The following is a 25,957-nucleotide window of genomic DNA, read 5'->3' as shown; positions in this document are numbered from 1 at the left end:
ATCACCATATGGTTTACTCTTTTTCCTTCCAGGATTTGTAAGCATTTCAACAAGACTACAAGACTTACGGTAAGTTTCCCTTCTTCTTTAGATTTTTTTGTCCTTAGAAAGCTTCCGAGGCCAAAACTTGTACACATTATTTTCACACTCGCTAATCAGAAGAAGGTTTTTAACTATTACACTCAGATTTGCAATCGCAAACATCAAAGCTTTTGGCTTAACTTCAAGAGAAAAGTTTGTTAGAAGTTCGATGAAATCTGTGAATTGATCCATTTAAGAACGTTAACAGTTCTTATGAATACTTTTATGCTCAATTTTGGGTGTTAAAATCTTTAAAAACTTAAGCTTATGCATTCCCTTACTAGGTTTCTTTAATCCACTTCACCTCTCAAAGCTTCATTTCCAATCCGTAAAATCCCATTTCAACACTGGGGCCCTTTCCGTTTGAAGCTCGTAGGCTGAAATGTCAGCCTGTCAGCTGTTTGCATTGTATAGCAGTTTTCGAGCAGCTATCTAAGAGAATATAATATACAGGTAAACTTATCCCAAGGTGTATGAATTTAGAAGGCTGATTTTTATCGCTTCTACTTTTGAATGAAGATTTAAAGAATGTTTTGTGTATTCGTCAAGCTTCCAGAAAGCTTGTTTGAACAAAAATGTTCAACCATCCTGTCAAAAAGTTTTATTCAAATTTGGTTATAAAAAATGCTATGACACCACCTGGACTACATACACTTTGATTCCAGATTCGATCACGTGATTTCTTTAATGCACCTTGGGATAAATTTAAACAAACCCGTGTTTTCGAGCAGGTACTCGAATCTAATTCTAGCTTTTAGGCTAAAACTTTCTAGACTGAAAATCGCAGGCTAGTTTTTTGTGTGGTTTTGTATGGATTGTTTACATGATTTTAGCCTCCAACAGTCAAACTCCATACAAAAAACTAACTAGAATCGTGAAGGCCCCCACTGTCAGAGTCACATATAGTTTGAGTTACCATAAACTTTATTAAAATGTATTTTAAGCGTTCGAGATATTTGGTAATTGTGTTAAGCGGGTTTGAGAAACTCTGTAAAGCTTCTGGTAGGCTCTACAGATACAATACCTGGGGTAGAAACGTCTTTCGGGGACACTTCCGCATACCCTTTTATCAGTCAATAAACCATACAGGAAAGGTACTTCTTCTCCCAGCAAACTACAACTAAGCTGCAAATCCCCCCTACGGATTGGGAGGATTTTCACCAAAGACTTTTCCAAATGGGCTCTCGCTTTAATGGAATTGTGGAAACCACTTAAAGAGCACACACGCACACCAAAAACCCACCCAATTCACATATCCTAGTGTTCGATTTCACCTTCTGGAGCCTCCGTATTGAAAGACCAAAGGAACGGGAGGCTCAAAACCAACCAACCCCCCAAACAAAACAGAAACAGTGCCCACAAAATGATCCCTTTTGGGATAAAGGTGAGGGCAACAATTCGGGCGATCGTTGATAGGTTTCAGGTGGCATTAAATGGGTGATTTGCATGAAATTGAACCTTCTCCAACCTTGCGGCTTGCGTCGGTCGGCTGACTGTTCGTGTTTTGCTTCGCTTCCAAGCAAACACACCGGGACCAATCAAACACGCACGCGGCCAAACGGTGATGAGTTATTTGTGCGTGCAGTGTGTGTGTATGTGTGTGCATGTGGTTATGGCTGTAAGAATTTGGTTATTGCGTATCAAATTGTGTACGACACAGGTGGGTGTTAGGGCACGCGAAGTGCGCAGATTGCATTAGACACGTACCTTTTTGTGGGGAAAAGAAAGACAAAATTGTAAAGAAAAGATGCAAGAGTAGATAAAAAAACTACTGAAACAAATTATTTTTTTCCAAATTAAATAATGCAAACGACAGAAATATGATAAGCAACCATTGAGTACTTAAAAGTCTCTAAAAAAGATAAAATAAAAAAATAGTAATACACAATCATTACACACCATTACATCAAGTAGAAAACAAAAACAAAAACTTAAATAAGAATAACATTTACAGAGAATAAAAACATCTTGAGTTCAGGTAATCACTTCAATAGAGTTGAAAAAAAGAATAAAAAATCCCAGAAAAATGCCTGTATACATCATCATCAAAAATAATCCATGTAAAACCGATAAACAAACAACACTTCCCCCCCACACCGAAATTCAAACTTCCCCATTGCACTATGCACGCTAGAAACAACACAAACAATGAGATGGCAACAACAGCATCAATGTGCAAAAACGCGAACCGCACCACGCACCAAACAAAACGAAAGCATGCTCCCCGGCCCCCGGTATGAAAGGATCGCAAAGAATTAACAGTTAATTGAATATAATACACATGCCAACGTTGATGATTGTTGTTTGACGATATTATTGATTCCGGAGCGGAGCGGGAGAAACCTCTCAAACAACCACCATTTTTTTTATTTATTCGATTTCCTTTCCTTCTTCCCTCCCATTTTCAATTCATTTCGCACACCCCTTGCTGCTCACGACGCCGCCGACGACGACGACACAGTGTTGCCTTCGTTTCGCGAAATTAATACCACTCAGCTGGGTAAGCAAGCGGTATCGATTGCGAGAGGCCGTACGCGCCCTCGTCCCAAATGTCCTCCCATTGCTGTTCGTCATTGTTGCCGGCATGGCGCAGCCCCAGCAACCCCAGCATCCGAGTTTCCGTTCGATGCCAGTTTGTTTGTCTCAAATCAACGAGCTGCGCTTTATTTTTTACCGTTTTCTTTCTGTTTTTCCTTTGCCGTTGTTCGAGAGAGCTCCTCTTTTGTGCTTGCTCGCGCGAAAACAAGCCCAAATGGAGAGATGGGGAAGGGGAGATGGAGAGAGGGGCTGAGCATTTGTAAAATGTTATTAGAAGAAATCGGTAAGCATCAATCAATCAATCAAACCCCCAAACGGTCCGCGCGCGGCAACAAAAGGTGCGAGAAGGTTTTTGCTGGGTTGTTTTTTTCCGCGGTGCCTCCCCAGTACATTCCAACTGACTGAGGGGGGGAAAGAAAGAAGAGGGCCGGACCGTCGGTTGGGGTCGATCCGGTGAATTCGATTTGTACCTTGTGGTGTGAAGAAAATTCCACAGCTGATTCATGGCTTCACACGTTTCCGATATGTTACCGCGGCGGCCTGCGTGGCGCGGGGCCTTTTTGTTTGGCTCTCGCTGTTAGTTTTTCCATTTCCTTTTGTGTGCCAGTGTTTTGCTGCACAACACGGTTAGCTTTTGTGCGACCCGGGGAGCGGGCCGGGATTGGATTCCGTACCTCCCACCATGAGAAAGCACCGTCCCGTGGAAGGTCTTAATCTTAACCTTCCTGCTGGGTTTTTTTTCAAGCCGCACGACTCCCTCTTGCGCCAGCACTAACGGAACGGCGATGGGTATGGTTCTTGTCCATCATTCATCATCACTGCAACGAGTCGGCTGTGGACTCAGTTTCGAAATGGGAAATGCCGGGCTTTCCGGCAACTGTTAATCGCTCTTTTGCAAACTCATCGCCCGATCTTCATCATCCAAGAGCATTTCGAGCGGCTTTGTAGGCTCTTGTTTCTATCCGACCGACTCCTCACTACCAGGGCATGGGGGGGGGGGAGGTAGTGTTAACGGAATGTGAAATCCGATTACACCCAAGCTCTTATCACGATCTTCTCCAATTCGCAAAACGTGTGCGCGCGCGCGCATCGCCCGTGTGGGAAAAGAAATTAATGTTTGTCTTTCGCGGTGCCGAGGCTCGTGTAACGAGGCCAAACGTTGGTGAAACATCATCTGCGCCGCTGCTAGGCGGGAATGAAGGAGTGCGGTTAGGACCTCTTCGCCGAACACCTGCTAATGGAGAGGTCTTCACTTAAGATTTGCTACAAAAATTGATTGCTACCTTAAACAAATTGACCACAGTAAGTCATGCTAAGCGTTTGCCTCGTTGCCGTAATTAAGTGAGACGTTCCAGAGCTCCAGCAATAACAGTTCTCTCGTTAACGGTAAAAGAACTTAACTAAGTGGTTTCATTCAAAGAGGAAGAGCAAGGAAGATCTCCTTTAGAGTAAGATAAGATATTGTCACTTTGCAGCAATAAAATCTGGATCGTCATTCCTTCCAAGCGTCTGCTTCTTGAAGTCCACGATCACGATCGCAGCGCTGGGCTGCAAACGTCACACTGCTAACCGGGCTGCTTAGTAAACAGGAAACCATAATAGACACTTGTCGGAGGGCACAGAAAAATGGGCTCCCCCCACTAATGCGCCCCAACAGGTGTAGCACATTACGCATTCGACCCGGGGATCCAGGGAAGTAGCAACAGCAGCATAAGCAGCAGTGGTGTCGGAGCATCTCGACGGAAAACTACTCTCGTTTAAATGTTCATGGGCTTTTGAGCTTCCGCTCCCGTTATGCGCTTTATGTCGTCACATTTCAAAGCTGCTATCGACGTTGGCTTCACACCGGCACGGAGCACTAGCACCACCACCACCAGCACTCGATGGTATCGTGTGCACTTCGCGGTTTGTTGCATTATTGCTTACCGGTGGTCGTGGAGCATCATCTCATGTTTCAGCTAGTTTACAACATATAAGGCTTAAGTCGAGGGGTACACAAGAGGGCTACGGAAGGGAAAATTTGCCCCCTAATCAGGAAGGCAAACAAATTTTCCGACAAAATGCGTTTGAGTAGTCGAGTGGTGCTTACAGGTGGCGGGAGTTTTTCGAGGTTTTCAGTTAAAGAGATAGTATTAAACAAATTGAGTGAGCCACAGTTACGACAATGATTTGAATATTTTAGAACCTTGACCTTTAAAAAAATATTAAAAATTGTTCTTTTAACGATGTAATATCTGTATGTATAATTAAAATGTATAAGTGGAATTTAAATTATTTAAAAATACATCTTAACATTTTGCTCATATCTTAGGTCATGATATTAAGTCAATCAACTGGGACATGAAAGCCATATGTTTTAATCATTAATCCATTTCATGAACCCACAGTACAGTGTTTGCAAAGTTTAGCGCACAAATGCACCGTTTTACCTCGTTCGGATTAGCCTACGGCCGAAGTAGGCTGTAAGCCACAGTACACGTGCAACTCCAGCGCTGCGTACACATTCCGGAACAGTCGCGCCGTGTGCCGGGGAGTTGCCTCTGTCCCTATTTAAACTTATCTTTGCTCCACTTTGTACCATGTGCAGCGAATGGCCAGCTCGGCAGCAGCCCGGGCCATACCAAACCCAAACCCGCCCATTACCTCCTGGCGGGATACCATCTGCGGTGAAATTGCAGTAACAACGGCAGCTGACGTGCACATTGGGAGAGCACATTGCAAACCCCTTTGCCCAGGGAAACTAGCTCTTGGCTGGGTGTTTGTGTGTGACAGGCAGGAACATGGGAACGCGCCAAATCTCCCCCGTCATAACGCCCACCCAAAACCCCACCCTGTTGTGTGCTTTGTCGTTCAGAAAGCCTCTGGAAAAGTTCCCTCGTTTGCTTCCCCTCCCAAAAGCTACCTACAGCTATCTGGACGGTTAGATAGTTCGACTTTTCACCGGTGCACAATACCAAACGTTGTCGAGAAAGCGTACTACGGGGCCTCCACACACCCAAAAGAACCACCGAAGTCTAAAGGAGGAGCGCACACTCGTTCGCAAACCAACCATTGGGTTGACTTCACCGGGCCTGATGACGGCTTAACAGGTAAATTACAACCCTGGCCACAGATGGCGGTAGCATCGAGTTAAAGTGCATCCTTTCTTCGCGGCATGATTGCGTACGGCCCGGTCCTGATGTTGGACTCAGTTGCTGGGCTCAGCTTGTGACTTCCCAACGTTCCTTTCTGTCGCTGTCATTCGAAGGCTCCATACAATTCGTTTACATACGAAACTAGGCGGCTTATCTGGAGCGAAATGGAGGAGTAAAGATGATATGGTAAGAGTCCTTAGATATGCTAAGGTTGGACAGTTACATTTCAGGACGTTATTGCCACTACATGCATGTACACAAAGAGGTATGATGCATCGTTTATGTTGTGTGCTGTGTGATCTGAAGTATGCGAACGGTTGCCAAAGAACGAACAACAAGACTTTACGAGTGGATGGTTAAATTTCGTATGCTTCAAGCCGATCATGTGAGTATTTAGAAGATAGACTCACTTGAATACATTTTTAAACAGTCGTTCTACGGGCTAAACCACAAAATTGGGCCGAATTGAATCTTATATCCGATGCAACTGTTACAATCTCCGCAAATTAAATATCGATTTGCTTACGGTTCTGCTGTACCTGTTGGAGGTTAAGGATGAACCTTGTATTCTATAATCAAAATTCTGGATTACTCCGTAGAACAGTACACGGATGACATCAGAAATCAATGTACAAAGCAGCTACAATGTCATGTTGTGTTTCATGTCCACTTGAACCTTGAATCTATTGAATATGGACAAAGTATCTCTTACTAAACCACAACAGCTCACAAATATGTCAAGTAGAAATCACCTTTAATAATATTATGATTGGAGTATCTTTCTCCAAAGACCAATCTAGATGGAAATTAAAACAATATTGCCTAGATAAACAGTAACTGCCTCCTTCTCGGTCAACAAACACTCGTATAGTTCCTCTTATCTTCTATATGCGTACCGTTTGCTTTTACTATCCCTCTCTCGCCTATTAATTACTCCATAAGCTTATCCTCATTACTCTTCCTTTTATGTCCTACCCATAACATCCCGAGAAGAATTAAAAAAGCATGATACCATCCCGACGAGCGCATAAAGTAAGCCGAATGACGTTAATCCTTTCTCTACGATCCTTTCCATACTATGCCCCGGTTCCACCTTCACAGCAACGTGGAACGACCACCATTGGATTGGATCGATAATATTGGATTAAAAAATAAATAAACATATCATTTTATTGTCCCGGGCCACTCCATCCAGGTCCAAGGACCGAGACACAAGACATTGGCAGAAACAGCAACAAGAAGCAAAAAAAAAAAAACGAAAAGCCGACGAGACAAGCAAGCAGACAAAATAGGAGAAATGAGGACTCTCGAAGCAGTATGTGCGGTTGGTTGGTAGGTTTCCGCTTTACAATGGTGACCACTTTACGCAAACAAACGATGTTCGATGCCGGTTTGGTTTACGCGTTGCTAGATTACGTCGACACGGAGACAGGTAAAGTGGTTTCGTGTTCGAGACGGGTTGCCCGCTGTAGACGAGCCGAGGAAGGCTTTCCTGAGAGAGAAGGAAGGAGGGAGAGAAGAAAGGGTGTATAATATTAATAAGTAATGCGTAATTGTATCGCAAACAGAGGACGCGTTTGCCGGGATGTGCTGTAAAGTTGCCACTTGTTGCACGGTAGGGTGTACATTAGGCTGGAGTACTTCGGTATATAATGTCGTCGTAATCTGTGAAATGTTTGACTGTAGAAATCAATTAGAATGGCGGTGTACAGTCCAGTAACGGGTGAGGCAGTACATTACAAGCGAAGGGGAAATGGATATTAAAAGACCTTGTAAAGTAATGTAAGTGATGTTCCATTTATAATGGAGGCAATTTGTTTGATTATACTTTTGTATTGTTTGTAATTTCAACTGATTAATTATAAAATGGCTTTTTAATCCAGGATTTGCTTGCAGGACCACTCCAAACTATGGAGCAAATGAACATAATTTCGATACCTCATAAATTAACGTTACCTTCATCGCTGCAGGAGATTCATGAACTACTTCTCAAAGCCGCTGAGCGCACACATACACAATCTCCCAAACCAGCTAACCAGACCAAATCCCCCGGTGTGGTATAACCACCCCAATAATGGATGTACCAACTCCAGCTCCATGTAACGAACGAATATTTACGATTATTGTTATTAAACGCAAAATATCTGGCCCAGGGCAAATCCATCCATTAACGGCAAGCGAACCGCCCGAGAGCTCGTGTGCCACGGACTTTTGCGGCACTTTCGATCAGCTCGGCCGACTGTGCACCGGCACTTTCCCAGGTAAACTCCCCCATATTAACTGGAGCCAGCGCTCCCCTGTCATGACGCAGGGCCGTGTCAGCCCTGCGGTTGCAGCACTGCGTCATTACTGGGACCGCGTACGTGCGCGCACAAAAAACCGCAGGAACTAACTTTTTGACGTTTACTTCCCCTCGCACTCGTCGCACTCGTGCGTCCTTCCATCCGGTGGTTTTCCAATGATGAACAGTAATGAGGTACCTCCCGCCCCTGAGGAAGTTTGACTGTAACGCCCGGCAAGTGTTAAATACATGCGCCCTTCATCAACGGTTGTGAAGGGTCCTTTTCTGGGGTTTGGGTTTTGTTGTGTTGGTGAATTAAAACTCTTGTTCTGTTAAGCATTATGGAAGCGGACCGTAAAAACAGTCACGCATCAATGCTTAAACACTTCCACGCGATGTCAATTGTACAAAAGAAAGCTTTTGTTCGGCAAATCGAAAAGACAATGCGAACATTTCCTTTTTTATTGTAAAAATATAAGACCCGCAAAATAATCGATAAAGGAAACAAAAGCAACGGCAATGTTGTAAGTAAAACAGCTGCAAGTAGTACACACACACACACACACACAAAATGACTCGAAACACTGCTCGGAGGCGTGGTACAAAAATAAACAGACACACACATGCAAAATTATCAAGCACCGAAGACGAGGCAGAGGGCGCTGAATGGAAATAATAATCAGTTGCCTAGCAGCAGCACCCATCCCACCCAACGAGTGCGACAGAAGCGATGCATAAAGTTGCATGATTTATGATGGCTGCCCTTAGCGCAGTGCGAAGGAAGAAGCTACTCCTCACGTAGCCCAAGCAAGCGGAATGGGAGAAGGGATAAGGGTGACAGTTCCATTCCATGGCTGGTAGGCTAACGAATGTCAAATGGAGGTGGTTCAATTTTCCATCAACGGCATCACGTGGACTTGGAAAGGGACGACCACCGACGTAGTGACTTTCGGTGTCACACTTTGCTGTCCACGGCCCATCTTCACTAGCTTTCTATCGTGCGCCGGGTCGGTGAAGGAAGGACCGTTTTCTAATAAAGACATATGCTCGTAACCATTTTACCTCTCCTTCCACAATGCGGAGAGAAGCCATTGACGACATCATTCATTCCACTGGTGCTTCGTTTGCTATCTCGATTTATAATGATTTGTCATCAGTATCCTCGGGTCCTTCGAGCAATTTCCACCCTCCTGGTAGGGGTTGGTGTGACCCGGTGTGCTACCATCCACTGACGTACGCTCCGTGGCTGTACTAATTAGTTATTGGGAAGGCACCCGTTATCATCGCTCGTGTGCAAAAACAAAGCGACAGCCGCCAAGACGTCATAGTTTGGGCATCTTTGCTCATCTCCTCCCAACAACAGCAACATCATCATTGGCAATGACTGAAAGATGCAATCTGCGTGCTCTTTGTCTCGGTGTCAACATCACATAAAAAAAGCTGGCAGCCTCAGTAAATTGAGGTTGGCAGCCGGCCGTCCGGTTGCCCTTGGCCGAGAAACAGAGAGAGAGAGAGAAACAGAGGGACGAAGGCTTCGTTGCCATTCCGTCCGGCCAATCTGTTGACTTTCTCGTCATTTTCTAATAACAATCATTCCAAGCGTGCAAAAGTACGCGCGCACTTGTGTCGCATTACTGCCCAACAAGCTGCCGGTGTGTGCTTTTGGGGTCGCCGTCCAGCTTTTGCAGCTTGGTTACGCGATCCCTCCTGGTGCGCAAATGTGTGTGTGTGCTGTGCTGATTTACGAGACGAGCTTTTTCGAGAAGGGAGCAGGGAGGGAGAATTCTTTACGTTTCCACTTACAGCAAACGAGCCGGTAGGCTCCTCGGTCATTGATGTGCCCAAGGTGGAGTTACGCATCTTGGCCACTCGAATGACAAAGTTGTTGGAAATGGGGCTTAGGTGACGGTCGTCACTAGTTATTGGCTCTCTCTCCTCGTCAGCGGTAAGTTGTTTATTTTTTCAAGCAAATTAGCTATGCTGTAGCTTGGGTGGTACGTTTACTGTTTTCTGACGTGTCTTGCGGACAGATCTGGAAGGGGTTGGTTGATGAGAGGATCTGAGCGAAAGATGTAGTAACGATTTTGCTACAAAATTATGAAATAATTGGTTGTAGAATCTACTGTTGCTTTCAGACGTCTTTTCTAGATACTTCTTGGATTTGCTTTACAATTTTAAAGCACGGTCGCCTTATTCCACACTAAAAATCGACATTTAACTCCACTCGCTCATCCCAACAATGTCAAAGCTGCTAATTCGATCAACTTTGCCAACTCCAAACCGGCATAGACATCAGCAATCAGGCAAAGTGCTAATTCCTCAACGACGACACTTTACACGCTTACCGTCAAGATTTCAGGAATCCTGACGGTTACCTTCCTGCTTTGCAAGTTCTACCCAAAAAAACGCTATCTCAACCACTCCGCCCTAAAGGGGAGACACACTGTCACGCACCTAAATTATGCTCACCGACATTGACAACGATGTCAAGGTGACGCCGACGGCTCTGTGTACCGAAGGCTTAAAGCACCGCGATTCTGGTCGCGCGCGAATAAGTTTTGCCAGAAGGCACAATTTCTTTAAGCGCCGTGGTCCCGGGCCCGTGGTGCTACCTTCTTGGGTTTTTAAGATAATTGAATTTCCGTCCCGTGGCCCTGTGCCACGCTTCATCTGGTTCATCTATCCCCGAGGGATTCGTCTGTCTGGGCATTCGCTTCTCGGCACGGGATGAAATAAGGCCACATGACACCATGGGTACAAGATCCCGAAGACGGCAAACTGGAGGCCAAGGGGTAGTAATCAGGGTAGTGAAAGCAAACATGCAATACGATATTTACACCCGCCGGGGTTGTGGAATCGGTTATCCGGAAGAGACAGGGGCAGATTTACGCTTTAAGGCTACAATTACGATTGCTTGCAATGCTCGGGCCAGATCATCCACGGGCAGGCGCTGAAGAAAGCTTCTACTTGGAACTATGAAAGTGTGCCGCTCTGGGATGGCTTTGACTGACATCATGGTGGACCCTTTTTGGACTGAGGACTGACACGGCAAGATACGAACTGTTCTTTAAGATATATTAAATAAAATATTTTGCAGCAAACAAAAATGTCACAATGTTCGCTTCTATCTTATTAATATTTTCCCATTCCTTCTGCTGGTCCTTATCCATTCCATATCCCACCAGCATACACAGCCGTGGTTGTAGAGCTTACTTCCGCTCCAAAGCTAAAAGAAGTACAACACGATTTATTGTACGTTCGGATTTTGAAGAATGCACCGCTCCACACAAAGTTCGATAAAATACTCTGCCACGCTTATCCTTACCGGTAAACCCATCGTCCAACCCTCGCGGAACTAATATCGGCAAGCTTAACGCACTCCACTCGGAGCTTTTCCCGCAGTACAAGCTTGAGCAACAGCTTCTCCAAGTCCCGGGAGAGGATCTCAGTTATGCGGAAAAAAAACTTACAGCAAATCCCTCGATCTGGTCGTCCTGCCACTAGACGAAGCTGAAAAGTAGTTTCATTTCAGTCCACGTGCCATTCGGTAACTAGATATTAAACCATCCAATACGCCTTCAATGTTGGCAAAAGTTTTCTGGAAAAGCGCAAAACACAAACACTTCAGCAAAGTGGCTTTGGTTCAGGAATGGGATTTTACTTCTTAAACGCGGTGGTTTCACTCGGTAGAAAGACTGCTTGCATGATTTGTTAGATTCTTTTCTTACTCTCTTCTGTTTTCAATCGTATTTGATTGCAGATAGACTAACAACTTTACCCAAAAACCGTTTAACAAAGTGCCGTGTGGGACAGCTCATTAAAACCATTACACACCAGCAGCAACCAAAAACACGCCAAAGCATCAGAGCACGTGCAATAAACGGCAAAACGCTCAGTTTTTCATAATTAGCATGTTAAATTAATGCCCTCAACGACTACCCAACCATCAATTTGGTTTCCTTCCGACCAAGAATACACACACACACACACACACTTCTCGGTGCGGTTGGGGTTCCATTCGACTCCACCAACAGAGAAGAAACACCGCCAACAAGCGGGGGAAAGGATGAAATTTTTACGAGCTTCCGCAACCCATCAATTGTGCACCGAGGCGCACCACTGGTCAACCGAGCCCAGGCGCAGTTTACGAACTTTCGCGCAAATTTTGCGCCCGCCACCAGCCTATCGTAATTTGCCACTTGGCAATGGCATTTTGATTGGCAATTAACCTGAACCTGAAGCGTTTAATAGCCGAAAAGTCGGGCTTCTCCAATGGGCTCATGGCGGTGTGCTTGCTGGCCAAACAACACATCCTGCCATCTCGCCATCGGGGGCTCCATTTATGCCCTTGCCGGTCGGGGCCGTTTTGAATATTCAAATATTTCGGTAAAATATTAGCCTCATCTTTGTCTGGCGCGGCGTCCGGCCGCGTGATAAGATTTGTCCCGCGCGCGTTTTTGGCCGCAAGCTAGGGGGCAGGATTCCGGGAGCCACCGAACACATTCCACGTTCTGCCGATTTGCTGTCCCGTAAATCACTCAACGGTAGACACATACACACACTCTTTTTATATCGCTGTCGTTCGTTCAATCTGCGATTTTTTTAACTGCCGTCTGGCATTTCTTTTTAGTTTCGTTCCACAAAAATCAATTTGCCAACAACACCGGTGCAAAGGTGCCAGGGATTTTGTGGGCGTCCAATGAGATGAAGATAGCAACGGAACACCTTCGAGCGAACAAACTCTGCGGACGGAAAACAAGGCCGAAAAATTAAAATTAGCAATTCCAGCCGAAATTCCAGCAACCCTTACCCCTTACAAAAACTCACTCCGTTCGATCCCTCGGGATGGATAACAAACAGCGAGGGGAAAGTCATCCAGTGTGGCAAATAACATAAACCACCATTAAGATATCACCGCGGGTGTCACGCTGTTGCTGGGATTGAAGGTTAACGGGCAGACTGTATCCCCAGCAACCAGTGGAAAGTGTGGAGCGTTTTGCCATTTTGCCCATGCAGAAAGCGTCCACCAATTTATGCCACAAATGTCCAAAACCAAAGATCCGAAAGAAAACACACACACAGCCCTGGCCAGGGCCAAGGCTGGGCGAAGGAAATTGGAAATCAGCTATTTAGGGTGGCCGTTGCGGCGCCAGACAGAGCTTGGACCGAGCGACATACGGTGACCCCCAAAACCCACAGCCACAGTTTCAAACCTAGCGCAGGACAGTAAATGAAAGCAAAAATGAACACCACCGCGAGTGGAGGCTTCCACAAATTAGCTGCGTAAATCATTTTCCGCTGATTTGTGGGCGAACGATTAAGTGGAAATGGCAGGAAACCGAAATCGTTCACCGCGTACGCGCTAATGAATCCCGACTTTCTGTTTTTAGGGGTTTTTTTTTCAGGGCGCAACTGACTGATCGAGATCGAGTTGCGATCGTGAAGATTTGGGGTGGGTCCAGTTGGGTTGTGGTTTTGTTGGGAGCTCTTGCAAACAATAAGCTTGTTAGCCCCTGACCTCGACAAACGGAATCAGCTGGTGGGTGGTCTTTGAAGTTGAAGGTTCCAAAAAAAAAACAAAACGGTTTGAAATATTGGCATTCAATTCGCAAAACCTTGGCCCATCGATTGACGCTGCTGCTGCTAATGAACTTCCTGTACGAGGATGTACGATCCCATATGGAGGAGCTACCGAAAAACCTGGCAGAGCCATAAACCATACGAACCAAACGGGCAGTGGTAGCAGTAAGAAAGAGAGAGAGAGAGAGAGAGAGAGAGAGAGAGAGAGAGAGAGAGCGAGAGTAATGAATTTCCGTTAGACGATCAATGTGTCTCGTCTGTTTTCTTACAAAGCGAAGAAATATGAGTAATATCCGCTGACTGTTCGACGAAGGAAGACGTTTATATTTAAAGTGTTTCCTTTGGAATAAATAAAAAAAACATTTAAGGGAAAAGCAAGACAAAATCAGAGAAACTGCCCAAAAAACCCAATTCGTATGCTTTGAACAACTCCCAAAACAAGACAAAAACCCAACCAAGTCGCGAATGGGAAGCGAGAAGCATTAAATCAACAGCATACAATAATGAGATACAAAAAGCCCCCAATCGAAAGCGCAACCCAGCGGACACACCATGCGGCCCTCAATGCGGTTCGCTCCGAAATTGGGCCAATGTGGCGATGTGGTGAATTTTAAATTTCCTTAAACTCGCCCACCGAGTCGATCGATCAGCGCCACAGATCAGTGCGATGGGCCCAAGTGAGTGCGTAGTCAGTGGCGTTTACACTTTGAGTTTGTCGTTGGTTTTTTTGTGCCCCCCCCCCCCCCCCCCTCCTGCCTACCGCCTTCGTTTGGGGAAAGTGTTCGGTGGCTCGCGCAGCAAACAGCACAGTAGCACGTGACCAAACACTGTCCCCCCTGGGGCAGGATGTGAACGTACGCGGGAAAGTGTGTTTTACGAGCCGACGACGACGACGAGACGCGACAGAACGGTGTGCAGCACAAATGTCAATTCACATTATTCGTGTGTGTGTGTGTTTGTTTGATTAATGGCCGTGGACAAGGAAAATTGTTTGCGCAAAGGCAAAAGTTTAATTATCTCTGGCTTTCAATTAATACACGAAAAGTCCACCACTTGTTGGGCAAGATTTGAATGTCGATTAGTTTCATCCGTTGTGTGCAAGAAGCGGCTTGTTAAATGAGCGGAAAATGAACCACCAAATCAAAGTTGGTTCGATTCGTCGGGACTTGATGTTGGTCAATAATCGAACAGCGATGCAGCAGCAGCAATACAACCACCACTAATGAAGCAATGAAATTCGAGCTGCATTTCGTTTCGACAGCAAGGCACTGATGTGACCTTCCGAGAGCACATTTGGAAAACGGATTCGGACAGGTGAAAATGCCGCCGGCATCGAATTTCAACCCGTCTGGTATTTATTCAATCCAATTGATCTCACAGCAGGGCAGGTGCAGATGAAGAGTGGGCACTTTTCTTGCCGCTCCAAGTTTCCAGGTAATGATGGTGTTTGTGGATGATAGTTTTTAAGTGGGATTTGAACTATGGTTCAAATTTCAACGCTCCATTGCACTTTCTATTTCATGTGTTGATGAAGATGAGATGTTGTTTAGTATATGTTTAGTATATAAGGGTATTGATGAAAGGGTCGCTTTCGTATGCAGATCATTTCATTCCGTTTTTACTTCCATCGATAGTTCATCGTTTCGTGCTGCATCAAGGCAGCATTTATTCAGCAATAAAGCTCTTGATTGAATATCTTAGTAAATCACGCCTGTAGCCTTTGTAGCCTCTTAAATCAGTTCAACTCGAAAGTACTTCTAGTAAACGATTTGAGCAAATTACGCTTTTAACGTGCCACATTAAGGCACGAAAGAGGGACTTCTTGTCACAAATAATTGATAAAATATACCATTTAATTTAAATTAAGCAAATGTGATCTCTGCTTTCTTAACCCAATCAAGAAGTACGCTAATAAACCCTTAGGACCTAATTATACGACTGTAAAGAGAGTACTTACTACATAACAACTTCACCCATAAAAGGGAAAAGTTCAGAACTCACGAAGTCAAAATGACTCAATTAATTGTAAACGCATTGCAGAAAATCACGCATACCTTCATTAAAGAGCACCAATTTCAGGTCAACGTCGTCGCTACCGATCGATCTTTAAGGTCCAGTTAGAAACCTGAACCTCAGACTGAAAAGTATACCCCTTCCCTCGGCAAACTCTCGCCACCACAGCGATTGATTCCAATCGATGCGTTTCGAACTGGTTAGACTCTGATACTTGGTCAACCACACATCCGAAATGCATCCACCACCACCACTGGAGTTGTGCGTGCAAAAAGCGAGCTGCAGCAAATAGACAGCACCGGGAACGCACCGGACAGTCAAGCACACAGGAACAAAAAAACGCAACCGTACACGCGAACGTGAATCAATGGGGAATCTCCGTTATCGAACCTACTTCCGTGCAGCATCAGGCCGATTTATCGTTCTCGTGTTGCGAACCTCCCCCCACCACCACCACCACCACCACCACCACCCGGTGACACCGATATCCCGATACCTCTGACACACATTTCGCTCAAAACCCAAAACAAAACCCGACGACGGCCGAGCATGCACCTGACCGGGGCCCGTAACCAGTCCCAGCAAATTGATGGGGATTGCGAGAGATGGGCGGGAAAAAGGTAAACAAAAGTGCATTCCCCATCACTCCCCCGGTGCGGTGCATTCGTTCTAAGACGCGTGAAAGAGAGAGAGAGAGAGAGAGCGAGACAGCGCTGGGTGGGAAAAGGGTAAGAATAACGACGCGCACCGCATGAGCGCATCCCGACCGGAACGGGACCACAGTTTGTCCCAGTTCGTCGTTCGGATGTTCGCTCCTTTCGCCTGATAAAATGGCAAACTTACCCCCCATTCCCTTTTACGTCCCCGCGTTGCCCACCTCTTCACCCGTAGTTGTGCTTTTGTACGCGCATTTATTAATGATCGGGACGAGATGGTTCGTTTGCACGACCGCTGGAAAATGGGGAAAGGTTTAAATTTCGAGTTTCCTCGCACGAGTACCCGGGCCATGATGCATTGCATCCGAAAAAGGGATAAAAGGCCGCACAAAAAAGTGCAAGTGCAGGCTGGAGTGATGGCCACGAAACGGACCCACCGAGCCCGGTGGTTGGATGTGGCTGGGCTGCACTTGCAATTCGTCATGACACCGATTTGCTGCGATTTTTACCGCTTCAGCCGAAGTATCGCATCGTGACGAACGCTTCTGCCTGCCCCATTCCCATCCATTGGTCCGAACAGCTTTTTTGGGTTGATTTTCAGGTTTTAAAGTTGCCACTTCCACCACCAACTTTTATGTTACTTCACGATTTATGCTACATTGCGGGCAGTGTGCCCTCACGATAATCAAACCCGAAACGGGGTAGAACCACCATGCTCCCCATAAACGGGGTTTGTCGGGGGTCGCATAATGAACTCGTCCGATCGGGCGTCGACCGGGCCCAATCACGCTCGCGCCGGCGGGACAGTACCGTCCCAATCCGTGCAGCATAATAATCGGGCATGATGGGCAGCTCAATCGGACCCTCGCGTCGCGTCGTCTTTCAATCTTCATTAGGCCCCACGTACCGGGGCTCAGGGTGACAGGTTCACGAACCGTCTGGCCCGTAAGTTAGCGCTGATTGACTTTTGATATTTGCGCTGATGCTGCGCTCAAGAGGATTGTGAGCCTCTCATTTTGGACAATAAATGCGTCCTCTTTTTATTCGGCTCTGTCTGGCCCCGCTTTTGGGGGTCAGAATGACAAAGTAGCATAAGCATCGGGGAGTGGCCCCTCCCAAAAGCATAGCTTTGTTTGAATTGGACGTTGTGTAGCTGGTTGGATTTAACGTTACACGCCGAGGGATGATATTTAAATTAATTTAATCTTCTTTGCCAGTGCTCGCGCGCCGAAGGGAATGCTATAGCGTGGTCATCATGAAAGCCTTGCCATACCGTAGAAGAATGAGGCGTTCTCTAGCAGTAAAAATAGCCACGGTATGCGGCCCACAATCCCACAATCCAGCCGACAGCAAGCGCACGTTGACCAGGTTGACTTTGGCAGTGGAATGTTTGGTTCATTATGATGTTTGATGTTGTGAATGGATCGCGGTTAATTTGTTTGCGGGCTCTCGTTTTATGTCGAGGATTTATCTTTATCTGGTCGATAGCACGATTAGCAGCATTGGGGCGATACTTAGATAGAGGGCCGGTGCGAATTGATTGATGTGTATCTCTTCCACCACAGTGTGACGGATATCGGGATGAAAGGGAATACCAGAGCTCTCTGGTCAAGCGGGCCAGGTATTAATAATGCAGTCAGTAGGTTTTGGTGTTTGCTTTTTTATTAATGCTTAACCAACTGGTTGAGCTATACTTGGAATGAATAATATATATCATTGCGGATGGAATGCATTGAATGTTGTACCATGCCATTTATTCATAGGACGTCATATAAATTGCAGTTAGATTAATTAAATTTCAAAGGAAAAAATGCTCACTAGAAACTATTGATGAACCCATTTTCAAATCAAAACTGTAATTTTAATATATTAGTTTAGTGTTTAACTACTCAATTCAATACAAAACTAGTATCAAACTAACATTTATTTCTTTGCATTATTTTCAGATAAAACAAATTGAAGCTAAAGTTGAAGTATAACGGTAAGTTAATGTCAAATCATTCTCAACAATAGAATTTTGCACATTCGATATGAGATTTTGTAGACAAATTGAATTAGTTTGTGGCTGAATTATTACAGACTAGATCATTTTTATACAGTGGTATAGTTGTCAGACATACGACCTAACAACAATACCCGTTACAGGTTAAAAACATTGTAGGTTTCTATTATTATATATCCTACATTATTAATTCCAACAGTGTTCTGTAACAAAAAGCAGACCTTAACTAATAGGGAGATGTTATAAGAAATATGAGTTTAACCTTGAAAATCACGTAAAATGAAACGAAATGACTATGCAAAAATTGGTTGTGATCTAGCTGCTGAGCGTAAGATTACCATGCATTTAACCTTTGACCTTTAAACCTCCATAAAACAAGCTCCACACGATTACACCTACATCAACTCTTGAAGACTATGAAAAATCTAATCGTTTCGTCAAAGGCTTTAAAATGAATACAAACTTGTTTTGTGATAGAAATCGTGCGATAGAAGCTTGAGCGAGCGAGGTACGGTGTCTTTTATCTTTATCTCTTCCCCTAGTCATGACAGTATGATTAGCTTTACCAACAAAACCTCTCCGTCTGGCTGGCTAGTTAATGGCCCATTAACATAGCAAATGATGGGAAATTAGACACACACAAAAAGACCCCAAACGACGCACTGGATTTGTATAATAAAAGTGCAGTTTTAAGCTTCGAGAGGGGTAAACTTTACCTGTTGGCGCATAATCGGTGTTAATTTCTCATCCACATCCTTGTACAACATGCTGTAGGCGAGAAAGAGAAGAAGCTCACGCGATCTTAAAGATCAATAACTAACGATAAAAAGCTCGGCCTTGCTCGCAAGGGTCGTAAAATTTAATTGATTTGATTTGATTTCGTAAATTTGGTAAATTGAATTCCCAACCCAGACAAAAGTGGAAAATGGGAGCATCCATGTATGTCAGCCATAAGTTAGCATCATCCTTTTATAATTTCACTCAATTCCCGTGAACTGGGAGGATTCTTTTTCCAGCGTATTTTCGGGAATTATATTTCCGCGAGCCACACAAAACGAGCTCATAATTAAGGTTAACCGTGACGTGTTGGTTCGCGCAGCCTTCAAGCACAGCACGATACCAATTAATGCCCTTTCAACGGGGGTGCCCATGTTGTTTACGAGCTCATAGCTTGAGCTCTTCTCCAAAAAACCGAACCCACCCTCCATACGGTCGGTTTTTGGCATGCATAGTTTCGCATAATTATGATAATAGGAAACCGTCGAACCAGCAAAACGGTGTGAGGTCCGAACGGAAACCCGATCGAACCCTGGTTTGGAACCTTCGAACGCGTTCGATTTTGCATAAGAAAAATGGTAACGGATGCTCTAAATAAAGGCAAGGCTGTTCGTTTCTTGCTTCTAGAGGGGGAACTTTTTTATGTGCTAATGTGTGCTGTGAATTTAAACAGCCCAAGTCAGACGACAGAAGGCGCCAGTAATATGAGAAACCGTTGGCGCGCGCAATGATTACCCAACGACATGGGCGTCCCTTTTGTGCTTCCCAACATTGCTATGCAAATAGTGTTGTGTTGCAGGAGTCAATGTGTATGTGTCGGGGTGGGAAGCATCGGAAAATGGGAAAGTCATTAAAGTGTACGCTACCGTGTTGTTGGAGCCCCATGATGACCGATGTTCGTACGTTCCATTACAACGCAACTCCATTTGGCTGTGGCGTCGCGGCTGATGTTCGTCTACCAGCACTCCAACAACAACAACAACAACAACAACAACAACAACAACAACAAAGAAAAGGCTTCAAATCTCTCGTGCATTGAGATGGATCGATTTCCGGATACCGGAAAAGGGGTTCAACCCTAACCCACACTCCCCCACTGCATTTGAGTTAACGCTGGTCGTCCTGTTCGATCGCCACAACTGGAATGACGCGAATGCGTGCAGGAGACTCATGTTGACGTTGTTGTCTCCCGCTGCCCCGGAGACGAAAGACCACCCGGAACGGGAACCACTCCGAAACCGGAACATCTGTCTCTCGCGGTGGTCATACTGTTCCGTAGCGTCGTACCAACAACGCGCGACATGAAAAAACAATCCAATTCCATACGGTTCACTGTTCGCATTGGCGGCTGGCTTCGGATGGGCTGGACAGGGTACCCGAGAGTGCCTTGATTGCTTGTTGTAGTTGTTGTTGTTTCTTGTTGTAACGACCCAGCGGGAAGGGCGATGGTTCACGCACACAACCCCGGGCACACCGAGCACTCCCAGCGTCGTCATGGTCTGTTTCCAATTCCGAACCTTTCGATTTACACTTGTACACACAGAGCTACACCGCGCTACACCACCAACCAAATCGAATTCTTTGCCGGCAAGTCCGGGGCAGGAGTAGTAGTGTTGCAAAATTCCGCTAAACCAAAGTGTCGTGCCATGTCTGTACCGTCGCCGTTAGAATTACACAGCACAGACGAACGGGACCGTCCGAGATTTTCACACACGTCACACACCTCCAGCTGCCCACGATGAAGCGAAAGGGGATGGGAAGACCTTCAACACGTCCTCCCACAGGCGAACGGGGCGAGATTGAATTACACACTTGTCGCAGCGGCTCAATCGTGTGCGGATAATGTCCGTTGTTATTGTGCTATGCGAGCATCTGCCACCCACCGTACTGTCACCGCCAATCCCCTAGATGGTTCCTCGACGGTTCCGCACGACCTGCTGCGTGCTGGGGCTGGGGAGGATTTAATGATTGAATGGTTCCGATCCGGTGGCGCCTGTTGCTGAGTCGTCTGGCAGAAACCCTTTGCCGTGCCTTGCTGCCCGTCCCGTGCGACCCTGGCCCTGGCCATCGGGGCAAAAGCTAATCGGAACGAACCGAATCGATGATTACTAATGACGAATGATGTGCTTCTTCCCTTTGTTGTTTTTTACCCTATTTTCCGTGCCCGGGCCGTGCCGTACCGCCGGTGGGAATTGCGAATAATGACACGCACATCTTCCCCGAGTCCCCATGCGAGGTGCCGGACACTCTGGAGAGGTGTCGGATGGCAACTTACGGGAGATGAATAAGATCCCGTAGCCTTGCTGGATGGCTCTCGTTGAACAGAGGAGAAAAATAACAGTTTCGTGCATTAAAATCGGTTGACGGTGGCATTTCCCGCCGGGAGAATTCGAACCACCCCGACGGGAGACTCCCGGACTACTCCGGTGTCAGAATAATGGCTACCTTATCGGCAAATAACTGACGTGCCGCGTTTTGTGAGGTTTTTTTTACAGATATCGCCCAACTTTTCCACAAAGTATTATTTATGATGCAAAAAGAAGAACAGAAAACAGACACTCACACAGACACACACAAATACATGGCCATTTTCCTGCCCGGGTGGTATGCGGTTCACCATATTTTCATTCTCTTTTTTTGCGGTACAATGGCGGAGGGAACTGTCGGTACTGTTTGTACTGGGTACTGGTTGGTGCGGCTCACTGTGTGTGTGTGTGTGTGTGGGGCAAAAGTTTTCTGACAGCTCAGAATAATAATGATCGGTCGTTTTGATTTCGCTGTGGGTACTTTGTTTCAGTTTGGCCAAACATTTTACTGCCCTTGTGCCGGGACTACTGGGGCTGCGGTCTGGTCTGGAGTGTGGCCGTATTCTTTTGCTCCCCCACGCTGCACGTGGACTGTTTTGATGAAGTCATAACAAATTAATTGTAGCTTCCTTTGGCAGACCACCTTTTTCGGGTTTCGCAGCCAGCTCCAGAAGATGAGGGTTCGAAATTAGGCGGGGTGGAGATGGGAATTTTTGAAAAGTTTTCGCTTTAAAGGTTTTTTGGGGAGTGCAAATTGTCACAAATTGGGAGAAAGTTAAGATGGATGGATTGAAGCAGATAAGAAGCATTGGATCTTATTGGAGCTCAATTAAAGAAATGATATAGTTAAAACATTACTCAACTTCTTGTTTAATATTTTTAACGTTGAAGACGTTTTTAACGAGATTAAAGAGCCTCAATGTTGTATCCATTTCAATTACTAATGGCATTTTGCCTGTTCGCCTAATATATCTCAATAAAGCTGGTGATAGGTTATTTGTTGTGCATGAATGAAAAGTCTTTCGAGGCTATTCGTAACATGAAGAATTCTAAAGCTACTCCGCATAGTCTTGGTGTTAGGCCCATCAGTATAAAAATATCATCTATTTTAAGATGATTGGAAGTTAATTCTTGATGGCCATGTGATTAAAAATATTTCAGTAAACCAAGAGCTTACCTGGGTGTTGAGTCAATCTGTCTGAGAACCCGACCGTTCATACATCGCCATGAACTGTCAAACTCAATTGATCTTGAGCTGTGTTGAAAATCATATAGAAGGACTGAAACATTATTGTGACGCATTTCGCAATCGATGAAAAACATTGTAGACATTGGAAATTTTTCTTGTTTCTTCTTCTTTTGGCTCAACAATCGTTTTCGGTCAAGGGCTGCTGCCTGTACCACTTGTAGGGTTGGCTTTTAATGACTTTTTAGAATACCCCCTATAGCAGGATAGTCAGTCCTATGTATGGCGGCACGGTCTATTTGGGGCTTGAACCCATGACGGGCATGTTGTTGCGTCGTACGAGTTGACGACTGTACCATGAGACCGGCTCAAGACATTGGAAATAGACTCAAAAACCCTGCAATGAGGTGCACATTCGAAAGTGCCTTGAAACCCCCTGTAATGATAAAATTAAAGGTCATATCAGCTAAATGTTTTAATAATAACCTAGTTAATTTCAAAAGCTAATAAAAATAAGGTCAAATCAAGCAGCTAAAGCAGAGTTTTGAAGAAAATGTTTGATTTTTCCAAGATCAAGTTTTGAATCCAAGTCTTCTACACTGCATTCATTTGTTTGTGATTGTCCACACGAGTCATCCATATTGCATACTCCTACATACCGTATCCATCAGTTAGGTTTACAATGTTGTTCAAATGTTTTGCTTCGTGCAATGGAAACTAATGTTGTGAAAACGGTAGCAATTAAATAAATAAAATCACAAAAAAATAATCTAATTTATTCAGCTTAGCGGTGGGATTGTTTCGAACACCAAGCTCCATCCATAGCGCATGCAAATTTAATCGAACACTACCGCGCTATCCCCCTTGCGCTTAAAAGCTTTCGACCCACAAGCATGCCATGACGATCACATGACGGCACATCCGAATTAAAAGCCCTTGACGTCTTCTTGGACATACACACGGGTCGCATGACGGTGCAAAAGGCCCACCTTTACGATCTTACCGGTGTGAAAACAAAAGCAGAAACAACAACCCTCACCTTCCCTCTTGACCATTCCCCTTATTATGATCGACGGCCCAGCGTGGCTGATTAACAATGGCGTCCCGCACAACAAAACGGCGCATATGAATGTGATGCTGAAGTTCACCCGTAAACTACAACGTGCACACGCACGGACATTGTTTTTATATTGGTTTGTTTTACGGTGCTTCTCGTACCGGCGCGAGGGGGAGGCCTCTCGTTATGATGACGCACGCCGTGTGAGAAGAGGCGGCACTTTTTGTTTCGTCCGTTATTGTGTCCCCAAGTGCCGGCCGACCGGTCGTTTCCCTTTCAAGGGCTGCCCTTTTTCTTCGTTTCTGTTTGTACCGCGGGGGCGTATGGCACGTTTTTGGGGCCACGTTTGTTCGGTTCCACATATCGGTCAGACCGCATTTCGCTTTCGCGCTTTGTTGTTGCTTGCCGGTGCTGGGAGCCCGGATCGGATTCGGGGTGGAGGCCGGTCGTTTTTCGGACAAGCGATTCGAGATTTGTTTTTTGTTTTGTTCCACTATTTGCTCCAGTTTCCGAGCGTTTTCCTCCTACGCTCCGCTCCGCTTAATCCCAGTGGCGATTCTTTTGAATGGTTCGTGCCTTCCCCGCTGCAGTTGACTTTCCCGACAACTCATTTTCCTTTTGTTTGCGGTCGCTGTGTGTCTTGCACAGCACACTACGCTGGGGACGCATTGCTAGATGATCCAGTTTTCTTACCTTGCCCGGTGTGTATTGTTACGGATCTCCGGTGGTAAAAGAATGGCTAGAATGGGCTGTAAATGGGCTGGAACGTTTTGGGTGGGAGACAAGAAAACTTCACCCACTGTCCGAAGTTACGAAGGGAGAAACTAAAGCACTAACTCCCCCACTTTCGGGAGATACTTTCCCTGCGATGGAAGGAAAATCCCATAACTGTAAAGCAATTGTGTTTTTTGGAGGAAATGTTTTACTCTGTTTGTGGTGCAAAGCTTGAAAGCGAAGTATGGAAAGTGATCCAAAGTACCGAGCTGCACCGGGCAAGGGAAGGAAATCAAAACACAAAACCCGACGGACCCGTTGGTCTTCAAAATTCCCACGGTTTCGTTCGATTTTGGGGGATGGCATGATCTCGAGATCAGCTCCCAACGATCATCACCGGCCTAGGATTTGTTTGTTTGTTTTTTGTTCTCAAACACCCAGCCCGTTCGGTGTTGTTTTGATTTTGATTTGTGGCCGCTGCATAATTAGTGCGGAATCGAAAAAGTATGTTTCTATCAGTTTAAAATGCAAATTCTGTGACCCACTTTTTCCCCGTTTTGCGAAAGAAGATCTTCCATTTGCTCCTCTTGGCCGCTTTCGCTCTCGGTTGTGCAAATATTTGTGTTTGATTTAAGCCATTGTTAAGAACCTGTGTTGTTTCCTGTTGGCGGCAACCAAAGGCCGGAACAGTATGTAAAGCTTTGGCGTTTGTTTTCTGACCATCCAAGATTAGTTAAACTCTCTGAAAAGGGGAAATCAGCTTCCTTTCAACCTCAAGAAAAGGAAAAGCTTAAACAGACTAACTAATTTTCATCGCACACCAAAGCAAAAAAAAATCCGGCTGAACACGAACTCCAAAGCGGCCTCCTTTTCACACAGCGAAACACCATTAACAAAATTGGCTTATATTGAATTAAAAATTTAAATTTAAAACACTTTTCACGCTTTCCACGGAAACACGATCTGCCCGTCCGTCCGCTGCCATGATGTGGCTTGAGATTGATTGGCTAAATGAATAAACAGGGCAACTCCACAAAACCCGCCCCAACCAAGATAATAGCGGCGCATTATTTTGCAACAAAAAACCGCTCCACCTTTCACCTTTCGTTTCGATCGCGTTCGTCGCTAAACAAGGTGCAGATTGTTATCATCCTGCCTCAAAGTTTGCAGCATGAAAATATCATTAAGTGAAAAGTGTGGTACCGAACGGCGGCCAGGCGGTTGCGGTTTGCGAGCGTGCGATGTTACATTACAAGCTGTAACGACGAGACACAAGAGGTCCTGTATTTACAGCGCGAGGAAGTCATCGGACGAGGTTTACCCTTTACAAAAATGCTTAACCTCAGCGTCACAGCGCCAAAGGAGTATGCCGGAATATTTGGCTCTCTGTCGCTTATCATCTCCACCGACTTGTGGTGCCATTATCTGCGGGTGACTGTTCTCCTCCAACCTGTTCGAACCCCTGTTTCTGAGGGTAAGAAAAATCCTGCCAACCTCTCAAGAAAACTGGAACAACTTGCAACTAAAACGCTCGACAGGCGGAAGGCAAAGGAAGCATTTTTGGACGCGCCTTCCCACCGACCTGCGCTCACTGACTGACTGACTGACTGACAGACATACAGACTCAGACTG

General features: G+C 45.5%; 2 protein-coding genes across 4 annotated transcripts in view; both read left to right on the top strand.

The window, feature by feature from the left end:
- LOC120947541 (alpha-tubulin N-acetyltransferase) overlaps positions 1 to 25,957 on the top strand; it is a 600,156-nt gene that overhangs the window by 406,150 nt on the left and 168,049 nt on the right. The window lies entirely within an intron of this gene.
- LOC120948163 (uncharacterized) overlaps positions 1 to 25,957 on the top strand; it is an 86,927-nt gene that overhangs the window by 46,113 nt on the left and 14,857 nt on the right. For all 3 annotated transcript variants that reach the window (XM_040364213.2, XM_040364210.2, XM_040364214.2), the window contains 2 exons: positions 33 to 69; positions 18,230 to 18,264. The gene's annotated coding sequence lies outside the window, so the exon portion shown is untranslated. The remainder of the gene's footprint in view (positions 1 to 32; positions 70 to 18,229; positions 18,265 to 25,957) is intronic.

Source organism: Anopheles coluzzii, chromosome 2, assembly GCF_943734685.1.
Source record: "Anopheles coluzzii chromosome 2, AcolN3, whole genome shotgun sequence".
In the NCBI taxonomy this organism is placed as follows: Eukaryota; Metazoa; Arthropoda; class Insecta; order Diptera; family Culicidae; genus Anopheles; species Anopheles coluzzii.
Note: the sequence above shows the minus strand (reverse complement) of the source record. Positions and strands in the feature narration are given on the sequence as shown.